Below are 7,820 nucleotides of genomic sequence, written 5' to 3'. Positions count from 1 at the left end.
TTTAAATCTCTTCATCCAGGTTTGGATGTTACGGTCTGCTTCTTCTCTGTTCAGTGAGCATTGAGCACCCTCCACTGGTGGAAAGAACTGAACATCAATATTCTGATCTCTCACTCTGTCCCACTCACTTCTGGAGAAAAACATCTCACATTTCATCCATACCTCTGTCCGCGGCACTCAAACCTCATGGGTTTGAGTGATAATTACTTAAAAAGGGTGTAGGGTTGGAAGATGATTGTTCTTACTATCTAGATTTTGGAGTTGATCTTTTCCTGAGTCTGGGATGTTTCTTGAAACTTTGCGCTTCAACCCCAGAAGTTTCATGCTTTGTAAATTACCAAACATGCAGTAGAGTGCAATAGAGAATCAGAGTGGCCGTCATTTTTCTTTTCTTCCCTGATAATAACATCCATTGGCATATTACATACATTCCCTTACCAAAAAAGTACACTTAAAGTTTATTTAATGAAATAAACATCAGTACACCCTATTTATTTATACGATTTAAATACTTCTTGGGACTTTTTAGTTTATAAAAGTATATTTGTAAGTACACTTTAAATGTAAGAGTAGTGATGTTTGAGTATTCAGGTAGTTTTTTTTGTTACAGAACCAGTGACTTTGTCATGTACTTACATACATTATACCCAAGGGACTTTAATAACTTTCCAGTCTGACTGGGATTTAAGCCAAGGACTCTGTGGTCATAAGCCCACTTCCCTAACCCCTAGACCATGATGTCCAGTTTTATACCAAGAGATTTTTTTATATACGAGGTCTGTTAGAAAACTATCCGACCTTTTTATTTTTTGCAAAAACCATATGGATTTGAATCACGTGTGATTGCATCAGCCAAACTTGAACCTTCGTGTGCATGCATGAGTTTTTTCACGCCTGTCGGTTGCGTCATTCGCCTGTGAGCAGGCTTTGTGTGAGCAATGGTCCACCCCTCTCGTCGGATTTTTATTGCGAATAAAATGTCTGAATGATTTGGAGCTTTGCTGCATCAAATTTTTCCAGAAACTGTGAGAGACCTCCAGGTGGACACCATTCTGAAAATTCAGATGGCTTTCAGGGACGATTTCATGGGGATTACACAGATTAAGGAGTGCTTCAGCCGGTTTAAAGAACGCCCACAGCGGCTGAGAGCACGGGGCACTCCGAGCGCCGGTCGACAGGCTGAAACCCCGCTGAAACAACCAGATCATTTCCAAAGTGAAGGCTTTGTTGATCCGGGATGTCGTCTGACTTCCACAGAAATGGCAGAAGACGTGGACATCAGCACTTTTTCGGCACATTCCACTGTTACAGGAGTTTTTGTCATGGAAAGAGGAGCGGACAAATGGCACGGGACAAAAGCACCTCCGTGTTGGTCTCACAGGACGGCTTTCAGATGGCTTTCAGACGACTTTCGGTGGCTTTTCAGTCGTGTGACTATCCGAGAAATTGTGGATGAGCTGGACATGCCAGAACATGTCCTGTGAGGCTTCATCACGGCGTTGCTTTGCGCCATGCAGCTCCATCCCAACGCGTGGAATTCCTCCGCACATCTGTCTCAATGTGCCGAAAAAGTGCTGATGTCCACATCTTCCGCAATTCCTGTGGTAGTCAGACGATGTCCCGGATCAACACAGCGTCCAGTTTGGAAATGAACGGCACATTCTACTGTTACAGGAGTTTTTGTCATGGAAAGAGGAGCGGAGGAATTCCGCGTGTCGAGACGGAGCCACATGGCGCAAAGCAACGCTGTGATGAAGCCTCACAGGACATGTTCTGGCATGTCCAGCTCATCCACAATTTCTCGGATAGTCACACGACTGAAAAGCCACCGAAAGCCGTCTGAAAGCCATCTCAAAGCCATCCTGTGAGACCAACATGGAGGTGCTTTTGTCCGCGCCATTCGCGGCTCTGTGGCACATCCCTCCGCTTCTCTTTCCATGAAAAAAACTCCTGTAACAGTAGAATGTGCCGAAAAAGTACTGATGTCCACGTCTTCTGCCATTTCTGTGGAAGTCAGACAACATCCCGGATCAACAAAGCCTTCACTTTGGAAATGATCTGGTTGTTTCAGCGGGGTTTCAGCCTGTCGATCGGCGCTCGGAGTGCGCCGCGCTCTCAGATGCTGTGGGCGGTTTTTAAACCGGCTGGAGCACTCCTTAATCTGTGTAATCCCCATAAAATCGTCCCTGAAAGCCATCTGAATTTTCCGAATGGTGTCCACGTGGAGGTCTCTCAGTTTCTGGAAAAATTTGATGCAGCAAAGCTCCAAATCGTTCAGACATTTTATTCGCAATAAAAATCCGACGAGAGGGGTGGACCACTGCTCACACAAAGCCTGCTCACAGGCGAATGATGCAACCGACAGGCGTGAAAAAACTCACACATGCGCACGAAGGTTCAAGCTTGGCTGATGCAATCACACGTGATTCAAATCCATATGGTTTTTGCAAAAAATAAAAAGGTTGGATAGTTTTCTAACAGACCTCGTACTTATCAGTATAAACACAGTATATTTTAAGTATAATCAGTTATGTATATGAGAGCAGGTAGTTCAGTGGATAAGGAACTAATTTTTCAATATATAGACCTGTGTTTGAATCCGGCTCATGCTACCTGTCTTTTCCTTGGACAAGTCACTCAATGTACATTGTCTCAGTCCACCCAGCTGTAAATGGGTACCGGCCTTGGCTGGGAAAGTAACCTGTATCGGATGGCTGTCCCATCCAAGCAGATTTGTAGACTCATCTGCTACAGAATCCAGAAATAACCACCAGCACCAGCAAGCCTCTGGGCCTATATGGGGCTTTCATCAAATGTTATGTATACATATATTTCACAAGTACATAGCATATTGTTAGTTTAAAAGCGGTATACTGGTAGTAAAGATGGATATACTTCTTTTTGGTAAGGGTCTTTACTGTGTGAATACTTGCTATCTTTAGCTGTGATCGTTTTTGTGGAATTTTGTAGAATTTCTAAATTTGTATAGTTGTAATTTTGACATTTGACACCATTAGCCTTGTCCTTCACCCAAATACTTGACCGCTGTCTGACCGCGCCAGGACAATTCTCAAATACACCTATATGTGCCTCTTTTAGTCAAATTTGAGTTGAAAATCAAATCCCTAGACATTGGACAAAATGAATTGTTTTAGTGCAAATTTGGAGTTCAGTCTTCATTGACATACCAACTTTGGTAGAAATCTGTGTTGGGTTTTTGTTTTTATTACAACAGTTATGAGTTATTTCTTGTTAGTTTTTGTTCTTACATTTATCTTGGTGTGTTGTTTTTCTTTGTGTAGAGTTTTGGTAGTTTATAAGTAATTATTATAGCTTTAGGTTTTGTTATTATTTCTGACTAGCTCTGAGTGTCCAGTCTGAGGTATTGTAATACTTTTGTTTATTTCGTGGTGTCCTTTTGGTTCTTCTTGCATGTGTGTTTTTGTGTAATAACTTTATTCCTTGTGTGAGGTTTTTGGCTTCATTAATTATTTGTGCCAAGGTTTCTGTTGGTTACTTTCTGGTTTATTCCTTTATGTTTCTGCCTTCCTGGTTTATTTGTTTGCCTCAGTATTTCTTTGTGTTCATAATTACTCTGTGTCAATAGTTGCTGAATTTTAACGTCGCCTTCCCTGGTTTATTTCATTTTCTTTGCTTCCTGTTCCCTCACAGACCTGTTTCTAATCTCACCGAGTTCACTTCTCCATATTTACACCCCTCTTTTCTACTTCTCAGTGCTGGTGCATCATGTTCAATGTTTTTTATCACATCCTTGTGGGCTCTTGTCATTCCTTGTTTCTTACATTGTAGGAGACCAGTGAGGGAAACCACCAAGAACACATGACAACTCTGAAGGAATTATATGCTTCTGTGGCTGTGATCGGAGAAACTGTCTGCAGTGCTGTAAATTGCTGTAATTCTGTAAAAGAAGTTTTTTGTGATGGACTTCAGAACATGTGCCATAGATAATCAAGATAGGGCCCATTATATGTGGCCAAAGCAGATTCCACATCCATGATTATGTTGTGTGACAACTGACAAAGGAAGGAACTGGTTTGCTCCCAGTTGTGTGTTTTTAGATACAAGGCCTAAGCGGTTTGTAGTTTATAAACTGTTTTATGACGATACTGTTCTTGGGGGTCAATGAAGAGTTTGTGTTTGTAGGGGTTCTGTACTGTTCGGGGTTTTTGTGTTCTTCTTATGTGATTTTAGTCCACCGTCGTGTATGTGTGTGTGTGAGTGTGTGTCTGTGTGTGGATGCACATATATGCGGTTCCCCTGTGGGTATCTTTGGAGGTGGTGTGTGTGTGTGTGTGTGTGTGTGTGTGTGTGTGTGTGTGTGTGTGTGTGTGTGTGTGTGTGTGTGTGTGTGTGTGTGTGTGTGCGCGCGTGTCTGTGTGTGGATGCACATATGGGCGGTTCCCCTCAGGGTATCTTTGGAGGTGGTGCATGTGGGTGTGTGAATGAGTATTCCAACCTGTGTCGACCTCCTTTCCACTGCTGCATATGGTTGCCAAGGTCACCCCTGTCAGCTGTGCGTTGCAACTGCCTCATCCTCCGGGCTCGAGGGCCCTGCCCTTCGCAACTTGGCTTTATGTCTCCCATGGTTTGTGTGTGTGTGATTTGATGTGTGAAGGTGCGCGTTGGTTAGTCCGGTGTGGTTGTCATGTTTGTTGCATACCTCCTCCTCCCACATCCTGCATGGGATTATGTATGAGGTCTAGTCCACTGTTACCCTGCCGCAGGCAGCGGTCAAGGTTAAACCTGTCAGCTGTGCGCGGTGGCAATCCTTTTTCCATTTTATCATAGTCTGAGGCAATTGGGTATGAGTTGCACTTCTTTTGTCGATTCACTGTGTCATGAGTTGGATTTCACGTGAGTTCGTGGTCCGAGGCCGCACTTGGTTGTCAGGACGATGCCTGGCAGCTGAGCGCGGCGTTTTGACAGCTGTTAGCTGTGAAGGCACCGCCCCTTGCGCACTTATTCCTGTCTCACCTTTGTGCCTCATGTCTTTGATTTCTCTCCGTGCATTTATTGTATTTCTGTTGTCCACTGTGTCATTGTGTTATGTTGGTTTAATGTTCCATGATTAGATTGTCTTCCCCTTTGATCATCTGTGTTTTTTCCTTTGTGACGTTTGCAATCAGGTTTTATTTTCTATGATGTTACTTTGTGTCCTTTCTGTCCCCCACATGCTTGTGTTTGTCCTCCCCTTGATTGCTCACAACTGTCTCTTGTTTGTTCAGTTGGTTATTATATGACGCACCTTTGTGTTAGCCGGTTGCCGGTCGTTTGTTTCCAGTTCTGTCAGTATCGTTGTATCTAGTCACGTGTTGTCCGTTACCTCCCCTCTTCTTTTATCAGTAAGTGTGATTACGTTCTGTTTTGGACAGTAGTTTTTCTTTGTGGGCTTTTCACCCTGTCAGTCAATTTTTGGATTTTTGTCACTTTGGAGTGTTTGCCTCACCCTTATATTTTCCACGATCACCTGGACAATATACTTTTGTTTGCACTTACATTTTGTGTCTGGCTATCTGCATCGCGGAGTCCAACCTAGTTCCAGTGGTTCAAACCATTATTATCAAATATTACAAGGACTGCTTTCTTCCACCTGCGAAATATAGCGGAGACTCGTCCCATCCTGTCTATGGCTGATGCTGAGACCCTGATCCATGCGTTTATCTCTTCTCGATTGGACTACTGCAATGTTTTCTGGTTTACTGCAGTACAGCGTGAGGGCTCTCCAATTGGTTCAAAATGCTGCAGCCAGACTTTTGACATGAAGCAGAAAGTTTGACCACATTACACCCAATTTGGCATCTCTTTGTCATGTTTTAGCCCTGGACCTTCCCAGAATCTGCTTCTGTCCCCCAGTCTTCGTTTGCTTCCCTTTCTTTGTCCTTCTGTCCAACCCTGAGTGTTTATTTTCTGTTTCTTCCACTTTAGTCCTGGTTTTATTATCTGTGATGCTTCTGCCACGTTAAGTTCTGTTCTAGTTTAGTCTCTTGCTTTTTATTTGTCATTCTGTGTGATCACATTAGGTTTTGAATAGCTGTTACACTTCAGCCACTTATTGAGCTCTGTTCTAGTTTAGTCTTCATCCTTTATTTCCTGGTTCATCAGTCACTCTGTTTTGAGCATGTTAGTCCCTCAGGTTTTTCTGTTACACTTCAGCCACTTGTTGAGTTCTCCTCTAGTTTAGATCCATCCTTGAATTTTCTGTTGTTCTATTTCTGCTTTTTCATTTGTTTATTGTTTCCCGCACGTTTGTATTTTAGGTATCATTAGTTCCTTATTATTTCACGTTTGTTCTGTCACTCACTTTCCTCTCTTGCTCTGGCACACCCACCTGTCACTCCACTGTCTTGTCCAGCCACGCCTTCTTCCCTGCACCTGCTTCTCATCACGCCCTGATTAACCTCTGCTGTTAAACCCCGTGTCTTCCACAGTACACTGCTAGTTCGTTGTGCATATTGCCTCATTCCAAGCCTCTCGTTGTTCTGCTGTTCTGTTCTGATTTCTTGCCATGTTTGACCCTCGCCTGTTTTGACCTTGCCTTTTGTCTGAGCCAGTTAACCTGCTTCTCTCTGCCTGAACTCTGCTTGTTTTTGACTTTGTTTTTGCCTCCTCCTATACAACTGTTTGCTTGTGCTGGAACTCTGCTCGTTAGTGACCACGCCGTCACCTCACGACCGTCTGTATCCCACCTCTGAGCGATGAGTCAGCATTTGTGTCCACCTGCCTGTCGTACCATGTCCTCACAGTTCCTGACACTCTTCACTGGCTTCCTGTCCCAGTGAGATCAAATCAAATCAATTTTATTTATATAGCGCCAAATCACAACAAACAGCTGCCCCAAGGCGCTTTATATTGTAAGGCAAGGCCATACTGTTATGTGTCGGACGCAGCCCGGAGAACCGACCAGCGTTTGAAGGACCCAGTATAAAATAAGCAGAGCACGGTACAAAGGATAACAGAGTTTAATGAACATAACAGTGCTGTGAAAAAATATAAAAGTGTGCGGTCTGGCGTGGTGGTTTTTGCGGTGCGCTCCCAGCAGCGCCAACGGTCCGGAGCCAGAACCAGTTCGGACCCAAGGACCCCGCCGACACCCCCCAGGTGGCCGCGACAAACCAAGTCTGTGAAAGAAGGAATCATTATGTGAGTCCACACTCAACACACAGAGAGAACGCTCAAAGGTGTACAAACAGCAAACACTTCCTGGCTTAATTGCAAATCAGCTTCCCACCCTGCAGGCATAGAACACCCTGTTCACAAAACTCCACTGCAGTGGAAGCTGATTTAAACGACCAACATACAGCTCAATATAATAAGGTGTGAGGGACACCGCATTTACTGACTGTATAAATGTTAGTCACAAAATCTAACGTACCTCGGGAAGTGTGCTGACGAGCGTGAGACCTCACCCCCTCCTCTTTCACAGACCATGCATCAAACCTGGACGTTCTCTGCATCCACTGATGGTGAGATGGCTCTTGAGACGACGATCTCACCCGTCTGGTCACAAGGTCAAGTCTCTGGCAAATACACACTGTGTACTCCAGTCTTAAATGCCACCATGTTCCAATCCATGTAGATGCACCACAGCTGTGAGTCCTGACGAGCCGCAGGTGATCAGCCTCAGGTGATCAGGGTGAGGTCCTGATAAACTCAGCTACACAGCCACTCAGTCCCAAATGCAAGCCACCTGGAAGGAAAAACAAAAGACAGGACAGAAAACAGAAACAAAAGGCAGCCAGGCCCCCCCAGCCACACAACACATACAATAATTACGGAAAAACCCCAACGGTCAAAACGAC

Source organism: Thalassophryne amazonica, chromosome 18, assembly GCF_902500255.1.
Source record: "Thalassophryne amazonica chromosome 18, fThaAma1.1, whole genome shotgun sequence".
Taxonomy (NCBI): Eukaryota; Metazoa; Chordata; class Actinopteri; order Batrachoidiformes; family Batrachoididae; genus Thalassophryne; species Thalassophryne amazonica.
The sequence above is the reverse complement of the archived record's forward strand: the minus strand, read 5'-3'. Positions refer to the sequence as shown.